Consider the following 20,365-nt stretch of genomic DNA (forward strand, 5'->3'; position numbering starts at 1 on the left):
GATCCTGGGGAGCTGCCACCTGTGCATCAGAGGACCAGTCACCGTCTTCTAGGTGATTCACCAGAATTAAGTCCACTCCACTTCACGCCAAGGGGAACTCAGTCAATGGACGCCACCACCATGACAAGTCATGTAACACCGGCCCAAGTGGTGATAAATCAGCCTCACCAGCCACCAGTATTTCATGGCAACTGGTATGAAGACGTAGAAGATTGGCTCAACCTCTTTGAGAGAGTAGCAAGCTTGAACGGTTGGAACGAGAGAGAGAGAGAAGCTCCGCCGCGTATATTTTGCTTTGGAAGACTTCGCAAAGACGTGGTATGAGAACCATGAAACCTCCTTTACGACCTGGGATGAATTTCGGCGACAAGCTCTGGCGACTTATGCCAGCGCGGATCGCAAAGAAAAGGCGCAGGGTGCGCTCGAATCAAGAAACCAACTCACCAACGAAAGTGTCGCAATGTATATCGAGGACATGATCCGCCTGTTCAAGCGCGGATATTCCCATGACTGAAGACAAGAAGCTACGCCACCTCATGCGTGGGGTGAAGCAAGAGCTATTCGCTGTTCTCGTCCACAACCCACCACGAACAGTTGCGGAGTTTCATACGGAAGCGACAGCCATCGAGAAAACGCTAGAACAGCGGGCTCGACAGTACAATCGAGACATAAACTATGCACCTGCCAATGTCTTCTCTGGAGGCCAGCGAAGTGACATGGACTCCCTGCGAGAACTCATCAGGTCGGTTATCAGGGAAGAGCTCAGCAAGTTGCAAGCACCTCACACTACAGCAACACTGTCTGTCGTCGACGTAGTACGAGATGAACAGAGGCAGATAATACGTGAGCCGGAGCGTGCGCCACAGCCGATCCAACGCATCCCAACGTACTCTGAAATACTCAGACAACCCGCGGCGCATACCAATGCAGCGGTTGCGATGGCCTCTCCTTGCCCACAGACGGTACGCAGCGCACCTCGTCCACTGGAACCGACGGCTACCTACCAGCCACGAGCCCGTGGTGTAGCTCGCTACGTGGATCAAAGGCGCCGGAAAAGTGACATCTGGCGTGACCATGAGCGCAGGCCTTTGTGTTTCCATTGCGGGGAAGCAGGTCACCTGTATAGGTTCTGCCCTTACCGACAGGCAGGATTAAGGGGCTTTCCGTTGTACGCACCATGCCCTCGAAACGGTGAACGGCCAACGGAGATCGAAGAGTACTTGTCCACGCGCCAGAGTCCACTCACTCCACGCCAACATCAGCCAAGATCGCCGTCGCCCAGGCGTTACCGATCACCCAGCCCACGTGCTTCTTCCGCATAGTCTGGGCACCGTTCTACAAGCCCACACCCGGAAAACTGAAGCAAGCGACCTGTGGAGGTGAGGCCGCTGATAACTGCAGTTGCGAAGATCCTCCTTTATGGTTTCAAGGTGACGATGCTATGTTTACAGAGGATAAGCGCAGCAGTGCGGAGATTACTTCAGATTTGCGGTTGAAAATAGATGTATACGAGCTAAATGCTTTAGTTGACACCGGCGCTGATTATTCGGTAATGAGTCACAAATTGGCAAAGAAACTGAAAAAGGTTGTGACGAAATGGAGTGGGGCACAGATACGCACGGCAGGTGGCCACACTATTACACCGCTTGGCAGATGCACCTCAAGGCTCGAAATAAGAGGCTTTACTTACGTTGCTGACTTCATCGTATACTGCCGGACTGTTCAAGGGAGCTTATACTGGGAATGGATTTTCTGCAAGCCAATGGAGCCATAATTAATCTGCGCAGATCCAGTGTAACGTTTTCGACCGAATAAGCTATGTCGGTGGAGGAATCGGAAAAGCGACGTCTTACTGTTCTGTGCGTTGTTGATGATGACGTCACAGTGCCACCACGCTGTAGTGTAATGGTGCTTGTTGAAAATAAGGCATTTTGTGACCACGAAGGAATAGCGGATGGAAACGTAGAGCTCTTTTTAAATAAAGGAATTTGCGTGGCGAGGGGTGTTGTTCACTTAAGGAATGTTTGCTCAGTTGTCCTCCTTACAAATTTTGGGAATGAACGTCAGCACATCGCGCAAGGTACGGCTATCGCCTATTTCCACGAGTTCTGCATGGCGACTGAACTATGCAGTTTAGCGACAACGCCAACCACTCCACAAGAGACCTGCAACGTCGACGCATCAGTTAACGTCAACCATAGACTCCCAGAATATCAAAAGAAACGATTCTTCGCCCTTATGAAAGAATTTTCGGACTGCTTTTCAACGTCCTCTAAGGTGCGACGCACGGCTATTGCAAAACACAGGATTATAACAGAAGAAACCACGAGACCGATTTACCAACACCCATATCGAGTATCGCAAAAGGAAAGAGACGTCATCAAGAAACAAGTGGAGGAGATGCTTTCAGATGACGTGATCCAGCCTTCCAGCAGTCCATGGGCGCCTCCCGTAGTGCTTGTTAAAAAGAAAGATAACAGCCTTCGATTCTGCGTCGACAATCGGAAACTGAACAGCGTAACGAAACGGAATGTATACCCTCTGCCGCGTATCGATGATACACTCGATCGACTACGGAGTGCGAAATACTTCTCCTCCCTTGATATCAAGAGCGGATATTGGCAAATTGAGGTGGATGAGCGCGACCGTGAAAAGACGGCATTCATAACCCCAGACGGCCTCTACGAATTTAAAGCGCTTCCATTCGGCCTGTGCACAGCACCAGCTACGTTTCAGAGAATGATTGACGCTGTCCTCGCGGGACTGAAATGGCAGTCCTGCTTGGTGTACTTGGATGACGTTGTCGTATTTTCCGCTCATTCGACCAACATGTAGAGTGACTCCGCACAGTATTAGAAGCCATTCGTTCAGCAGACTTGACCATCAAGCCAGAAAAATGCCACTTCGCTTTTGAAGAGCTTCGATTCCTCAGACACGTCGGCAGCTCCGATGACGTTCGGCCAGATCCCGAAAAGACAGTTGCCATCGCGAAGTTCCCGACACCCAAAGACAAGAATTCAGTACGTCGCTTTCTGGGTTTATGCGCGTACTATCGACGATTTGTGGAAAATTTTTCTAACATTGCTGAATCACTTACTAATCTAACAAAAGACGCGGTGCCCTTTGTGTGGGAAAGTGAACAACAGGAAGCATTTGATGAGTTATTAACACGCCTGCAAGCCTCTCCAATCCTCGCCCACTTCGATGAGACTGCCGAAACTGAAGTTCACACTGATGCGAGTAACGTCGGCCTCGGAGCCATACTAGTCCAGCGGCAAAACGGCCAAGAAAAAGTGCTAGCGTATGCCAGCCACAAGTTTTCGAAAGCTGAGACAAATTACTCTGCAACCGAAAAAGAGTGTCTCGCGGTCATCTGGGCCATAAGTAAATTTCGGCCGTACCTCTACGGTAGACCATTCCGAGCAGTCAGTGACCAGCATTGCCTGTGTTGGCTGGCGAATCTTAAGGATCCCTCTGGCCGATTAGCAAGATGGAGCCTTAGGCTACAAGAGTACGATGTTACTGTGGTATACAAATCTGGGAAAAAGCACAGCGATGCCGACTGCCTGTCACGCGCACCAGTGGAGACGAGTGAGCCGGAGGAAGAAGACTTCCCGTTTCTAGGCGTCGTCCAGGCATCAGAAATCGCTCAACAACAACAAAATAACCTCGATTTGCTGCCGCTTATACAGCGTCTCCAAGGACTCAACGTTAAAGTCCCGCGAACTTTATCCAGAGGGCTCCCTTCGTTCTGTCTTCGAGAAGGGGTCCTTTACAAAAGGAACTTCAAGCCTCATGGTGACAAGTTTTCACTCGTTGTACCTGCACCTTTACGAAACGAGATTTTGCACGCATGTCATGATGAGCCAACATCTGGACACATTGGTGTCAGCCGCACATTCGCCAGAATTCACTTAAAATACTACTGGCCAAAACTGTTATCATCAGTTCAGCGCTATGTGAAAACTTGCCGTGAATGTCAAAGGCGCAAAACTCCATCCGTGAAACCTGCAGGCCTCCTCCAGCCAATAGAACCACCGCATGCCCCATTCCAACGAGTCGGTATGGATCTCCTAGGCTCGTTTCCGACATCGACTGCACGCAAGAAGTGGATAGTCGTAGCCACGGACTATCTCACTTGTTACGCTGAGACTGACTCGCTGTACAGTGCAACAGCTCTCGAAGTTGCCAAGTTTTTCATAAACAACATAGTCCTCAGACATGGTGCACCCCGCGTCGTAATTACAGATCGTGGCCCAGCTTTTACTGCAGACCTAATGAAATGTCTGATGCGAATGACCCATACAGACCAGAGAAGAACTACAGCATACCATCCTCAAACAAATGGCCTAACGGAGCGCCTCAACAGAACTCTGACTGATATGCTTTCAATGTCTGTCGACGTCGAACATAAATTGTGGGATGAAGTATTGCCCTGCATCACGTTCGCATATAATACCGCCGTTCAAGAAACAACGCGAGTGACACCATTTGAACTTGTATTCGGCCGAACAGTCACCACTCCACTGGATGCCATGTTACCACTGAATGATGAAAGCAGCAATCCACCTGGCCTAGACGACTTCCTGCAAAGAGGCAAGGAAGCACGACAGATGGCGAGATACAGAATACGCCGCCAACAGCGTGTCGACTGCTATCGGTACAATCAGCGTCGTACCGAAGCACATTTTCAACCAGGTGACAAAGTATGGATATGGACCCCAGTGCGTCACCGTGGACTTTCTGAAAAATTTTTTAGCTGCTACTTCGGGCCTTACGAAGTACTCCATCGTGTAAGCGATGTAACTTACCAAGTCAGATCCGCTATACACGGGAGCTCAAAACGCCGCAACCCTACAGAGGTTGTACATGTAGTCCGGATGAAGCCTTATTATGAAAGATCACCAGAAGACCAGTGACGCCTACCACGAATCTATTCATTGCCTGACGCATCGGGACGATGCGTATGAGGAGGGGGATTATGCCGCGACATATTGCCTGCATTCAAATAACGCGCCCATCACCGCGCGCACAGGGACATACAAGCGCGCCGTCTAGTGTTGCGCAGAGACGATGATGATGGCACGAGAACCCATTTGGCCCCGGCTGATGTGCGCCACACGCTTGGGTCTCCTCTTGAAGAGGTAGAAGAAGGAGACATCTTTGGTGTTCTGCTGTTACGTGCTACGACCATAGTCCCTTTGAGTTGTGGGCACAGTTTCGCCCTTTAATAAATACGTTTTATTACACCCCGAGTCCTTCAACATCGTTACAATGCAAGTTCTTTACCTGAAAGGTTAATAACGCTTGGTTCTTTGGGATGTGGTGGCAAATCTTTCTGAACGTGAGGTGGCTTGGCGGTTTTCATGTAAGCAGCGGGGGGTATAGCTTGTGGTGAATCATTGTCCCGCGCCCATTTCTTTCTTTTACTGAGCTTTTCTATTTCCTCCGTTTTTTTTGTGCTCAAATACGTCGAGCTCTTTAGCCTCCGACTCTGAAAAAGGAAAGTTATTTCTTACAAGTGCGTTTAGAGTTTACAGTGTTCAATGGTGACCTTAGCTCCTGTGTGGCGTGATCGAAAATTTCGTTCCACTGTTTCATTTCCCCTTTGGCAAAATTATGCATCAGTGGTGTTAGCGACAAGCACAGCCCCTTCATAGCAGTACCTGCCACTACATATTCTTTGAGACTATGCACGTGAAGTTCATGCCGTATTCGTTTGTCAACAACTTTTCTGAGTTTAGGAAAACTTGAACTTGTCTGGCCTAATTCATCTGAAACAGATAGTATTTACCAATTCGCACAGCCAGTATGTCACTTTGCACAGACACAGCGAGTACAACCGCAAGTTACCCGGAGGTCCTACCTAGTATTGGGTTGGACCTCTTTCCCGTTGTGCCTCCCGTGACGAGCTGGCCTGTAGCTGACTGCTTTTGGCTGCTGTTAGTAGCTAGTCGCTCTTGGATAATGCTGGCTGCTGATTTTTGCTGCTTGGGGATTGGTGATTCTGGCCACTGGTTGCTGTTGGTTGTAGTACAGCTGGCCGTCGTTGTCGGCCCGGATTAACCTTTGTCGCCTTTTTTCGGGGCGTGTCTCGTAGGGCGGCGTCGACAGCCGTGGCACGCGTGATGGTGGTCGCGCACTCCGTGATGGGGGTCCCGACGGGATCTGCTGGCCTGTAGAAGGGCCAGTGGCTGTTTCTGGAGCTGCTTGGTTCTCTTTCTTCCCTTCGCCGCCTCGACAGGTGTCACCGGGAAGGTCACGCCGGAGTGCCTGGGAGTAGAATGACTTCTCCCGAAGCTCGTACGCCTGTGGCTGTGGTGCGTGGTCCAGCCAGTTGTTGATGTAGGGCCGCCGTAGGTCGAGGAGCAGGTTGTAAATGTTCCACGCTAAGAGGGACACTCCGACGAATCTCGGGTGTGAACCATCGGCCGCGAGAACGTTCTATGAAGGGAGCGCGTCGATACGATAACTCAGTGGTAGAGCATCGAACGCGTTATTCGAAGGTCGCAGGTTCGGTTCCTGCCCACGGCAAGTTATCTTTTTCACCCACTTTTTCTTTCTTCACATTTACATTCCAATTCGGTCTAAGTTCCCCTATACTTTCCTTAGTATTATTGTCTGTTAGATCTTATTATTATTATGTCAAACACGAAAAAAAAAAACAAGCCCTTAAATATACACTTCTTTACCTATTCATTAACGAGGGTCTCGAACTGGCAGACTTGGTGCCCTCAAGTTGTATACGAGGGAATATTGGTCAGCTGCCAGCTCGTAATAAGTTCACGTGCTACGTGACGACAAACAGGTTCATAAAGAGTGTATACCACACTTGACGTAATGGCTAGTGGTGGCGCTGACTAACAATCCCACGTTTGAAAAAAAAATCACATATATGCCCAATATAGTGGTTTCGGGAGTGCCATGGTAGCTCAGTGATATAGCATCGAACACGTTATTCGAAGGTCGCAGCTTCGGTTCCTGCCCACAGCATGTAATCTTTTCACCCACTTTTTTCCTTCACATTGTATATATATATATATATATATATATATATATATATATATATATATATATATATATATATATATATATATATATATATATATATATATATATATATATATATATATATATTATGGAGTCTTGGTTTGGAAGACCTTTATTAGGCCCGAAGAACCGGCAGCCGACAGCTGAGATGATCGGACCAAGATGATGATAATGTACCGGTGAAGAGGATGCGTATACTAAATGCCCACATCAATTCCCCCCACGTGAAAGCGGCCAGCCTGGCCGCGGCAAGTCAAGGGGACAAAGAACGTCGCATGAAGGGCTTCATACGGGAGACATGGACGACCTCTGTAGTTCGATAACGGCGATCTGCTGGGGCTACAAGTGGCGTCACGCGATAATTCACTGGTGAAGTCTCTTCAAGAATTGTGTACGGTCCAATAAACCGAGGCTGAAATTTGTCGCACAAACCAGGTGTGCGAACAGGCGTCAAAAGGAGCACTTCGTCTCCAGGTTGGAAGAATACATCACGATGCGATTCATCATAAACTAGCTTTCTGTCTTCCTGGCGGGCTTCAGTGTTTATACGAGCTCGTTGGCGGCACTGTGCGAGTCGTGAAACGTATTCCTCTGAAGAGGATGGAGATGAATTCACTTGGCAGGTAAAGAAGGAGACGTCCAGGAAAGTAGTAGGGGAGCGTCCATAAACTAGGTAAAATGGCGAGTAGCCGGTTGTTCGCTGAATGGCCGTATTGTAGGCGAAAGTGACGAATGGGAGAACAACGTCCCAGTTTTTGTGGTCTGGTTGAATATAGGCGGCGATCATGTCAGCAAGAGTGCGGTGGAATCGCTCAGTGAGGCCGTTAGTCTGGGGATGATAACTAGAGGCAGTCTTGTGAGTTGTGCCGGAGGCCTGAAGAAGTTCGTTCACTAGTTGTGAAAGGAAGGCCCTTCCACGGTCACTGAGCAACACACGTGGAGCACCATGACGCAGTATAATGGCTCGGAGGATGAAATCGGCAATCTCAGAAGCTGAACCTGTAGTAACGGATGCCGTCTCGGCGTAGCGCGTCAAATGGTCAATGGCTGTTACTATCCACCGGTTTCCAGCAGCACTGACTGGGAGGGGGCCATAAAGATCGACGCCTACAACTTCGAATGGTGTGCCTGGGCACGGAAGAGGCTGTAGTTTACCGGCGGGAGCAGATGTTGGTAGTTTTCTACATTGGCAGGTAGTGCAGGACCCGACGTACCGAGCTACGCTAGTGGTAATGCCTGGCCAATAAAACCGACTTCGAAGGCGATCGTAGGTTTTATGGTAACCAAGGTGACCAGCAGTCGGATGGTCATGAAGTGCCCTGAGGACTTCGGACCGAAGCGATCGGGGTAGAACGGGAACCCAGCGCTGACCGTCAGGATGGTAAATTTTGCGGTACAGCACCGAGTTGTCCAGCTTAAATTGCGAGAGCTGGCGACGGAGCCTTGCATTATGTGGACGGGAACTGCCAGTGAGGTAGTCTATAATACGTTGACAGTATGGGTCAGCCAACTGTCGAGAAGGAAAATCGTGCGGGTCGTCCGAAGGCAGCTGGTCCATAGAGGCGAGAGAGGAAACCGCCGTAGACGTGGACTCCGAGGGCGTGTTGTGCAAATTGACGGCTGAAACCCCGAGTGGAGTCGCTGGTAGTGGGCAGCGGGAAAGAGCATCGGCGTCACTATGCTTCCTGCCACACTTGTACACGATCTCAAAATCATATTCTTGGAGGCGTAGAATCCAGCGTCCGAGGCGTCCCGACAAGTTCTTGAGTGTCGAAAGCCAACATAAAGCATGGTGGTCGGTCACAATGGTGAAATGGCGGCCATGCAGGTATGGACGAAATTTCTGTACTGACCAAACGATGGCGAGGCACTCCTGCTCGGTGATCGTGTAGTTCCTCTAGGCTGCGGAGAGGACGCGGCTGGCGTATGCAACGACTCGCTCTCGCGAAGAGTTGTCGCGTTGCAGGAGCACGGCTCCTAAACCGCGGCCGCTAGCGTCTGTGTGCAGGAAGGTCGGTGCATCATCGTGAAAATGAGCAAGTACAGGGTCGGTCGTGAGGGCACTCTTCAACCTGTCGAAAGCTGATTCACATTCCTGAGACCACTGAAAGGGCATACCGGAAGCAAGTAGCTTATGAAGTGGTGCGGCTATGGAGGCAAAGTTTTGTATGAATCGCCGAAAGTAAGAGGCGAGACCAAGGAAACTTCGCAAATCTTTTGGTTTGTCAGGGCGAGGGAAGCGAAGCACTGCAGCAGTTTTATCAGGGTCTGGGCGAATTCCGTCCTTGCTCACAATATGACCGAGTACCTTGATAGATCTGCTGGCGAAATGGCACTTTTTGGTGTTAATTTGAAGACCAGCGCCCGCAAGACAAGTCAGGACCTCGTCCAAGCGTTGCAGATGTTGAGAAAACGTCGATGAAAAGACAACAATGTCATCGAGGTAACATAGGCAAGTCTTCCATTTCAGGCCACGCAGCACGGTGTCAATCATGCGCTCAAAAGTTGCGGGCGCATTGCATAGACCGAACGGCATAACATTGAATTCGTATAGGCCGTCCGGCGTTGCAAACGCAGTTTTTTCTTTATCATCTTCGTGCATGGGGATTTGCCAATAGCCTGAACGCAAGTCGAGGCTCGAAAAGTATTCAGCACCCTGTAAGGAATCTAGGGCGTCGTCGATGCGTGGCATGGGGTATACGACCTTTCTAGTGATCTTATTGAGTGCTCGGTAATCGACGCAAAATCGTACGGAACCGTCTTTTTTACGCACCAAAACCACTGGAGACGACCAAGGACTGGTTGAGGGTCGGATTATCTCCCGTTGCAGCATATCGTCTACGTTTTCCTCAATGATTTTTCGTTCGGCTAGGGAGACGCGGTACGGACGACGATGCACAATGGATGTTCCGTCGGTCTGAATACGATGTGCTGTAGCAGTTGTCTGACCCAGGCTGGATGAATGAACGTCAAAAGAGTTTGCATGCTTTTGCAACAAATCAAGCAGCTGCTGCTTCTGCAAGTCTGTCAAGTCCTTGTTGATGGCTGCTGTAAAGGCCGAGGAAGCAGCATGATCCCCAGGATGGCCTTTAGAGGAGGCAGGGGTAAGAGGCACGACGCACACAGGCTCCAGATCGGCAACGCAGGCGACAGTAGTGCCCCGCGGCAGTAAAATTTTATCTGGTGTGGTGTTCGTAGCAGCGAGGACAGCTGATCCATCGTTGAAGCGAGCCACACCTGATGCCAGAGCTATGCCTTTATTAAGGCAATACGGTGACGGAGTGACCAAAATGTCACCAGAGTCGACGTCGTTGGACAAAACTGTCACTAATTGATGTTCGTTTGGTGGTAACTCGATGTCTACTGCAGCGATGAGTCGAAGTGGCCTGTAGGTTTCGTCGTTGAGCAAGTGGTCCGTGTCAGTAAGATGGACGACACGTTGTGCACAGCAAATAGCCGCAGAAGCAGAGGAAAGAAAGTCCCAGCCTAAAATGAGTTCATGGGAGCACGGGGATAGCACAGCAAATTCTATATGATGAAGAATTTCGTCGATTAGTACACGGGCAGTACAGAGAGCGGAAGGCCGAATCATTGTTCCCTGGGCTGTAACCAGTGTCGGTCCATCATAAGGCGTTGTGACTTTTCGAAGACGGGCACACAAATCAGCACGAATAACAGAAAACGCAGCCCCAGTGTCCACCAAAGCATCAACGTCCACTCCCTCAACTGTGACCGCAATCATATTGTAGGGGCGCGCTGGAGGAATTGAAGTCTTGTGTTGGAATGCAGTTTGTCCTCCAAAAACTGCATCGCTTAGTTTTCCGGACGCCGATCAGAAGTAAGGGAAGCGGGCTGAAGAGGAGAAGAAGAGCGACGGTAAGGCGACGGTGAACGGCGTCGGGTTGATCGGTGACTACTGCGCAGTTCACCCGATGCTGGCGGAGATGGAGACCGACGCGGCGGTGACGAATAACGGCGACCCTGGTACAAGGCTCCTGCGGTATAGTCCCGTTCGCGTATGTCATACCCTCGGCGCTCGTCTTGCTGGCGCTTGCGGCAAAAGCGTGCAATGTGACCACGATAGCCGCAATAATAGCACGTAGGCCGAGTCGATCGATGAGGAGGGTAGTAGCTTGCGCTAACTGCACCAGGAGAGAGAGAAGTCAGAGGGACAGGTGACGGCTCACGCGGTGGTGATGAAAAGCTCGTGGGAAAGCTTGTGGGTAGAGTACGATGGTAGAGTACGAGAGACAATGGGCTGCAGGTTGGCCATGTGGGTCATGGACGTGAGCTCTTCCCTGATGACATCCCGCAATGACGTTGAAGAAGGCTGAATGGTAGATACTGATGGTAGTGTGAATCCCATTGATTCTAATTCTTCGCGTATTATCACCCTTATCGTTTCTCGTAGGTTTGGATCAGTCGTAATACGGGCCGCGTCACTGTCCGGTTGTAGGCGCATCGACTCAAGTTCTTCGAGGCGCTGACAGGTTGTCGCAACGTCAGCAACGGTAGCCGGATTCTGGATTGCAAGGGCATTGAATGCGACGGGTCCAATGCCCTTAAGAAGCTGGCGTACCTTGTCTGACTCTGTCATTGGGGTGTCAACCCGGCGGCAAAGTGAAAGGACATCCTCGATGTAGGATGTATACGACTCCCCGATGTGCTGTTTCCGAGTCGCAAGAGCTTTCCTTGCGAGAGCTGAACGGACAGCCGGTGTGCCAAAGACATGGCGAAGCTGATCTTTGAAGGCTGACCAGTCGGGGATGTCCATGAAGTGGTTGAGGAACCACGTCTTCGCGACACCCGTGAGGTAGAATGACACGTAAGCGAGTTTGTAGGTGTTATCCCACCGGTTAGCAGCGCCGACCCGTTCGAAATCGTCCAGCCATTCCTCCACATCTTCCCCGCGCATACCAGCGAAGGGATGGGGCTCACGCTGGAGGCTGTTAATGACGTGAAAAGGCGCGGCACGCGGTGGCGGAGTGGGAACGGCTGCAGCACCGACCTCTTCTTGGTGCGACATATTTCCGGACACCTGGCCCAAGCGGCGACCTGAACGTAGCTCCAGGGGGTAGAGTGGTCGAGAGGATGGCGGGGGATCCAACAGCACGCTCCACCACGTATGGAGTCTTGGTTTGGAAGACCTTTATTAGGCCCGAAGAACCGGCAGCCGACAGCTGAGATGATCGGACCAAGATGATGATAATGTACCGGTGAAGAGGATGCGTATACTAAATGCCCACAATATATATATATATATATATATATATATATACATGTGTGTGTGTGTGTGTGTGTGTGTGTGTTTGTGTGTTTGTGTGTGTCAGCGAGTAGCAGTGTAGAACCAACACGGAATATATTAAACCCACGACTCGGGTTATGCAATCAGAAGGTTTAGCAGAATGTTTTTCCCCCGAGGCGACGTACACATAGTTTGAAGGTAGTCACGCGGTGGCCGTAATTACCGCTTGCTTCACTTCGCAAGGACTCTACGGCTACTACGTGGTTATTTCTTTTATTTTTCTCGTTACAGCCGCGATTAAAGTAGCACCTGCTAAGTTGCACGTCCAGGCTGCCTGCTGGCGTTTGCAAGACCCTTGTATCACACAGACATGAACACGTATAGTCTCACAAGCGTCGTCATCACACATCGCGCGTGTGATACATAAGTGGGGTCCATTGCCAAGAATCCTTTGTTTCTGCGCTCACATGTAGGAGCCCAAGAACAATGACAAGTTTTTTTTTCTGTCCTTGCCGCGTATACAGCAAACAGGAATCCGCCCATGACGCATGTTTTCCCGAAAGGGGTAGTAACGAATCTACTGCATACAACTGGGGTGCACAGAAAAAACTGCCGGTGCCGAGCGCGGTCATCTAACCTTCAAATTACATGGCCTGCGGGAGAGCGCGGGTAGAGTGTACTATAGAAACATAGCGCGGGTCACACCGTGTGTGCGCCTCAAGGGGCTGTCCCTTGTGACGTGCGTGATGGCGTCAAACTGCGGCCCCACGCAGAAGGCGTGGCGTTTTGGAGAAAACAGCCGTCGTGGCGTGATATGGACTGGCCTTGCTGGCACTGCATATGGGGAAGAAAGAGAGGCGCTGTGTTGCATGCAGCGCTTTTGTCTCGCTTCGCAATCTGTGATACACTCTCGGAAAAAGAGAAGTTAGTAATCAGTTAGTAAACGCGTGTGTTTACTAGTTTCCGGAGTATTGTACTACCTTCGCGGCATACTTCTACTAGCCACCAGCTAGTACAGCTAGTAACTTTAGCCGTTACTAACCGAGGAACCTTTCTTTGTGTTTTTAACTAGGCAACTACTAAGCTAACCGCGCTGCCAGATCTGTCGTAGATGCCGCGGTACATTTTGCCGTAATGGTGAGATCGTAAGCAAAATTTAGGCAAGCTCTATTTTATTCACTTCCTTGGAATAGAAGTCTCGTGCTACGTAATTGCACACACATAAGTACATAGAAGGGGGCATGATGATGCGTAGAAAACAACAATTATCTTATAAATTCTGTGTCTGCAAACAAGTACCCAGTGTGTGGTCCCAAAGCAGCGGTATATATGGTCTTCAAGCTGCTACTATGGTAGAATTTTGGTATTTCCAACTCTTAAAGATTTACTTGTGCATGCATTTGCATGCGTGTTTTCGTTAACCGCTCTTATGTGTTCTCATATGAGCATATAATCATGTAAGTATGAGAATCATATGCTTACAAAGACTCATACGGGCATATCATATGCTCATATGAGTCCATATGAGCATATAATCTTCTCATTTGATCCTACATATGTGAATCTGATTTGACCATATGATTAGGTGGTCAATTCTCTATAAGTGTGTTGCTGTGATGCGCACTTACCCCAGTACAGTTACATGAAGCAATTAAAAGCCATTAATAATTTACGAGGGCCATGTGAATTCGTATTTTTCCCTGTACTTTTGTAATAGGATCATATTGATATGGCCACGCACACGAACATTTAAGAAAATAGGTGTAAACTTCTATTTTCGGGGGTTATTCACATGTTATTAATGAACTAACCATTCGAGCCAGCACTATTCACTTACCAACTAAGTAGTAACTTTAACTACCCAACGACATAGTGCTTTTACCCAGCCTGTTATTGTTTGGGCTAGTGTTTGTTACGAGCCCAACGAGGTAGTACCTTTCCCTACCTTCACTAGCTCCATTTACTACCTGGTTAGTGCATTCTGCGACAAGTAACGGGCTAGTACTTAGTTGCAGCAAGGTGGCGAGTTGGGCTAGTTGGATAACGTTCATGATTGAATTTTTTTTGTTGTTGTTGAAGCGCACTGAAGACAGACGGACAGAACAGGCTGAGAAGGACAGCGCTTGCTCTGTCCTTGTCAGCCTCTTCTGTCCGTCTGTCTTCAGTGTGCTTCAACAAAAAAAAATTCAATCATAGTACTTAGTTATTGAATATACCAACCTTTTTTCTAAGAGTGTAGCATCTGTAACTGCTCGCGGCCTAATTGGTCTTCCAATTATAAGAAAAAATGACGAAAAAAACAAATCCGCGCCATGAAAATAATGGCTAACGATTAGAATACGTAATCTCCGAAACTGACCAAAGCCACGCCTCAGCGACGATTGACTCTTCAAGATAAATGGATCTCGAAGGCAATGCTTTTGGGGTCTGCGTGCACCGAAAGTAGTTGCGGAGTAAGCATTGATTAATATGTGGGAGTCCTAAAACGCCACATGATTATGAAAGATGCTGTAGTGTAGGGCTCCGGAAATTTTGACCACCTGGAGTTCTTTAACGTGCACCCAAACCTGAAAACACGGGCCTACAGCGTTCTCGCCTCTATCGAAAATGCAGCCACTGCAATCGGGATTCGACCCCACGACTTGCGTGTCAGCAGCCGCGTACCTTAGCCACTACTAGACCACCGCGGCGGGGCTGCCAGCAAGCAAACTCGTTATAACCCCCATGCTTGCATAAATAACAGCTTTGAGTACGAGATATACGTGAGACACTGCCCTAATTTTCATACTCTTAGTCCCATCTCACTCGAAGTATGAGCTATATTTATATATGTACAGGAGAGGAGAAATTTTCGTGTTGTTTCTTGGTCATGGCTAACAGTTGAATAAGGATCGGCGCATGCGTCGGCCAGAGAGTGGTGCTCCCTAAATGAATGCATACCGTTCAACAACGTGGAACAACAGCCGCGTATAACCAGACCCTACTTCAGGATCAAGAACGTGCCCCTTAAAGAATTTAAAAGAGAGAGAGAGAGAAAGGAATAAGTAAAGGAAAAAAATAGGAAAAAATAACGGCTACCTCACGCAGATGAAAAAGCTCGGAAGAAAAAAAAACTTCTTGGCAAACATTTCACTCTATTGCGCAAAAAAATATGAAAAAAGAAGAAGAGAGAACGTCGAGGAATTAAACAGAGAATATTAAAGCACCGTAGGGGTCACTAATATGCTTCATTATAATGCCAACTTATACGAGCCATCCCGCCGTTTACACTGAAACCATTTTCATATGTTTGTTACATACCAGGCTGAGCGACAAAGAATACTCCATCAAGACGATGAAGGCGATGATTCACGCGCATTTAGTTTCCGGCATCTCCTTGTGTACATTTTGTAAATAGTTTTATTTCTTTCTTTCTTTTTTGCACATGCTCACGTCTATCGCGTTATAATGGAGATGCTGCGTGACAACACGATATAACGAAGCTTGAACAGCTGACCCCTGGTTTTTACCACCGTGGCAGAACTGGGTTCAGCTCCCACAGCAGCAACAGCAGCAACATCGCAATCGCTATTCCAGACGTCTTGTTCCCCACCACAATGAAGCATTATTTTTTTCTTGTTTGTCCTGGCTTGTGACACATATATGTTCAAGGCACTTCACGATTTTGGTTATTCCTTTGTCTGATGTACCCAGATATGCAGTAAAATCGGAGAACACAAAAATTTAGACTTTCGATTTTTTTCAACAAGAGTTCGTTAAAAAAATGCAAAACAAAAAAGTTTGCACAGTCATGACTTAAATAAACTTCACAATCAGGCAGCTAAAAGAATAACGTCGAAAATTAAACCTCCAGATGGAAGCCAACAAATATGTTTTCCTGGCATTTATTTCTGGGGCCTTGTTCGATAATCACTGCAGCCTTTAGTGAGCACAGTGAAATCTGTCAACTTGTTCACTAACCGTCACACTTAAACTTATCGGTGGACTCCGAAATATATCGAAACTACGATACTCAAAACAGACAGACAATGAACTTTATATTGATTTATATATAGGTTCGACTAGGAAAGTAGCCTTACGGGGAAGAAGCCGCTGCGGGCAGCTCCCACGTCAGCTCCAGAGGGACCATGACATGGCGGTCAGGCACGGCCGTGCTCGAAACGTGAAAACGAAAAAGAAAAGCGCAGCTGTACTACGTCCCTCATAGGGCTGCGCCACAGCAGAGCTGTGAGGTTGATCGTGCATTTTCACACGGAGGTGTTATGTATGTGCCAGGGCACACCAAGACTTCGGTGACGCATTTCCGGCAAGGAAATGCATACGATCAGATGGCAATGACAAAAAATTTCTTCAACAGGGCCGGACCCTGAACCTCCCGGTCCGCAACAGATGCCGGGCACGCTTTACACTGCGTAACGATCACACATACCGGAGGCTTTACAAAGGTGCCTTTTTTATCTCCCACTTTGTTCTCACAGTGCTTTCGGTCGGCATTATGATGTTGTCCTCTGGGAGTGCTTGAAGTAAAGTGACCCTTAAACCCGAAGTAGCACGGCGTTGAGTGGAGAGGGGTGTGCGTGTTTGCAGAATAATTTAACAAAAAACGTGTCATATATGAACATTTTTTTTACATTTCCTCTTTTTTGGGCTGTTGCTCAGGAGTACAACATCCAACGTCACAGCCTCGGCAGTGCATTTTTTGGGGGCGTCACACGTACTAAGAACAGCCCAGAGAAGACTATGGCAGCGGACAGAAAGCCTGAAGTGAAAAAGTCTATAGCTGACATAAAATTGCCCTATTACAGTGGAACTGCTTTAGGTTTGGAATAAGTCCTCGTCGTGTACGCAACAACTCGGGTGTATGTATGCTCCAGAGAAATTGGGAAAGCTCCACTACTGAATACAGCAGGTGCGAGAGAAAGCGAGAATAGCAGAGGAAGAGAGTAGAGGGTAGAAAAAGGATGGAGAGAGAGATGGAAGGAGTGGCGGGGAATGCCTGAGATGGGAGAGAGTAAAGTCTAAAGCATATAGTGGTGCTGAGAGACTCGTAAAGGAGGAGGGAGGCCATCGAGCAATAAGTGAGAATTCTGCTCGGTGGAGTGAACAAAAAGAAGAAGAGGAGGAGGAGATTGACAGTCTAGAAGAGATGGAGAAGACTGGAATAGAACGCAATAAGGCTTCGAGGTGGGATTCGAACTGGCCACGGCCAGAAGGCAAGTGTCGTAACCACTCGGCTATCTACGCGTGGTAGCCGAACAGTCATACATGGAAACCATATGATTGCATTTCTGTGGATGCGAGAAAGAGAAAAAAGACACAGAGAAGGGAAGATCGAAATAATTAAAGATATAAATACAAACAATCGCATCATATCTATGGAGTGAATGATAATAAGTGGGGCGAAGCGCTGGAAGGTTTCATCGTTAAACCGTTAACCATCCGCGCATATCGCCCACTACATCATCAAAGACGCTACAAACACTGTATATATTTATACATGAAATTTTATTTTTCTGAAGTGGTAGCTACACGTCACTTCCGTTCCCCCTTTATTATAACGGCTTTATAGTCGCTGAAATGGTGGATCGGTGAGAACTTCGGTGACTTAAATTTGGCCATATCTGTCTCTCTATCTAGCCGCCTACAACTTTCAGTTCTTCTGGCCATTTCGATAATGGAATCAATACCGAAACTGGTATTGTATAACATAACTTTATGACACCCGAGAATAAGTGAACAGTCATAACATGAAAACATGACACGTATGTCATGGGACTCCATGTCATAGTCTTGCTGCTCTTGCGGTGGTTTCACCCTGCTGTGGTGGTCTAGTGGCTAAGGTACTCGGCTGCTGACGCGCAGGTCGCGGGATCGAATCCCGGCTGTGGCGGCTGTATGTTAGATGGAGGCGGAAATGCTGTAGACCTGTGTGCTCTGATTTGGGTGCACATTAAAAAACCCCAGGTAGCCGAAATTTTCGGAGTCCTCCACTACGGCGTCTCTCATAATCATATGGTGGTTTTGGGACGTCAAACTCCCACAAATCAATAAATATCATTGCGGTGGTTTCGTTCACTAGACATATTGCAAAACTGGTATGATATGACATGACTGCATGGCAAGCATAAGTGGCAGGCATTAACGTAGAAAGCATGGCATGCATGTCATGTAAGCCATCACTACATGCCACGCTCATATTGCGCTCGCGGTCCTTTCGCTGGTTTCACATATACCAAATTGGGCATTGCGTGACGTGAATGGATGATGAAGGTATATGACTGGTACAAACATGATATTCATGACATGCATGTCATGCAAGAACGTGATTACATGCTATGCTCACAGCACACTTGTGGCCGTTTCGCAAGCTTTCCTTATACCAAATTTGGTGTTAACGTGACGAGAATGGACGACGAAGGCATATGACTGGTGAAAACATGATAATCAGGACATGCGGGTCATGTGGGACATGACTACATGCTATGCTCATATCATACTCGTGGCCATTTTGCTAGCTTTCTTAGCATATACGAAATTTGGTGCTACGGGAAGTGAACGAACGACGATGGTATATGATTGGTGCAAACATGATAATCATGGCATGCGTGTCATGTACGAACATGACTATATGCTACGCTCATAGCACGTTCATGGCCGTTTCGTTAGCTTCACATATACCAAATGTAGTATTACGTGACGCGAACGGACGACGAACACAAATGTCCGGCCAGAACATGATAGCATGACATGGAAGTCATGTATGACATTAGTTACGTCCGCCTCGTAACGTTGTGCTGATTTTATAGTTACATATCAACCTTCATTCGTTGATCGCATATCATCGATTCCCACTGAACGTGAGATCTGCCTTTTTGTTTTGTTTTTTCTTGTGCTGGATGACAAACATTTTCGCAACTTTATAAAAAAAATTTTTTAAAGATGCCATCGTGGATTGCCTTTTAATATTTATTTTTTGCCTTATGCTGGCTGTTGACTTCTGAGCCTTGCTCCAACCAAATATTCCTTCGTTACAGCTGACAGTTTTGCAAAATTCGGGAATCATCCGCACTCGGCCGGCTAGGCACGCAGCGCAGAAGGCGAGTATATGTGCCAAGCAGCTGCTTGCATAGCACAGCCGTGCGTAGTATAATATGGCAAGGTTTGTGAAAGAGAAGTGTGGGTGAAGAGTGAGATGGGAGGTGCAGGGGAAGAAGCCATACGCTCCGCTGTTCCCTCCCTCTGAGCATCCCTTATGCGTAATTGTATCTTAGTCGGCTTTGTTATAGAAATAATACATTTTATTGAAATGATGCGTGACTGACCAAGCTTCTTGCTTATAGCTCCCTAAAACACCCTTGGTTCTCCTTGGTTCCCTATAGCTATATAGAGCTTCTGTTTATGGAAAATCAAAGGGTGCCTTTTGAACGTTATTTTTTGGTGGGTATACATTCGGCTTTTATGCCAGTTCATTTCTCGTAGACCTTCCATTCTGCGGAATTCGGTGTTCGATTTCACGTAATAGGTCATTCAAGTTGTTCTGGGTAATGTTATTTCTAGTGACACAGCGTGGTATTATTGCTGATAACCCTGTTCCTGAATCACTTCTTTTTTTTCCTCGTTTCCCTTTACGACACTGTTAATACGACACTATTAATAAGGTTGCTGATGTGCACTCCTGTGAACTCCTCTAAGTCTATACTTTTGGGAGAGGCAGGAGCTAGTAATCTTGCTTCTGAGCTTTTTTTCCCAGCCTCCCTCTTATTATTGATGAAAAATAAGGGACCTGTAATTACTATCATTCTCAGTACTCCAAAATATACGCTTAAATATTACCTTAACATGAAAACATTTTAACACACTTAGTGTATTATATATATCTGGAAGGCTTAAACGCGCGAACATATGCACACGCAAGCACAAACTAGTGGGATACGAAACACCTGTGTACTTCGGATTACGGGCTTATAAAAAGCGTGGTACATTACGAGGTTGCTGCCGCTAATGAAGGCATGTTCCTTTGTAGATATGATTCACAGCTTTTAAAATGCAGACTTGCTCGCTGGATTCCGT

This window comes from Rhipicephalus microplus, unplaced genomic scaffold (assembly GCF_043290135.1).
Source record: "Rhipicephalus microplus isolate Deutch F79 unplaced genomic scaffold, USDA_Rmic scaffold_18, whole genome shotgun sequence".
In the NCBI taxonomy this organism is placed as follows: domain Eukaryota; kingdom Metazoa; phylum Arthropoda; class Arachnida; order Ixodida; family Ixodidae; genus Rhipicephalus; species Rhipicephalus microplus.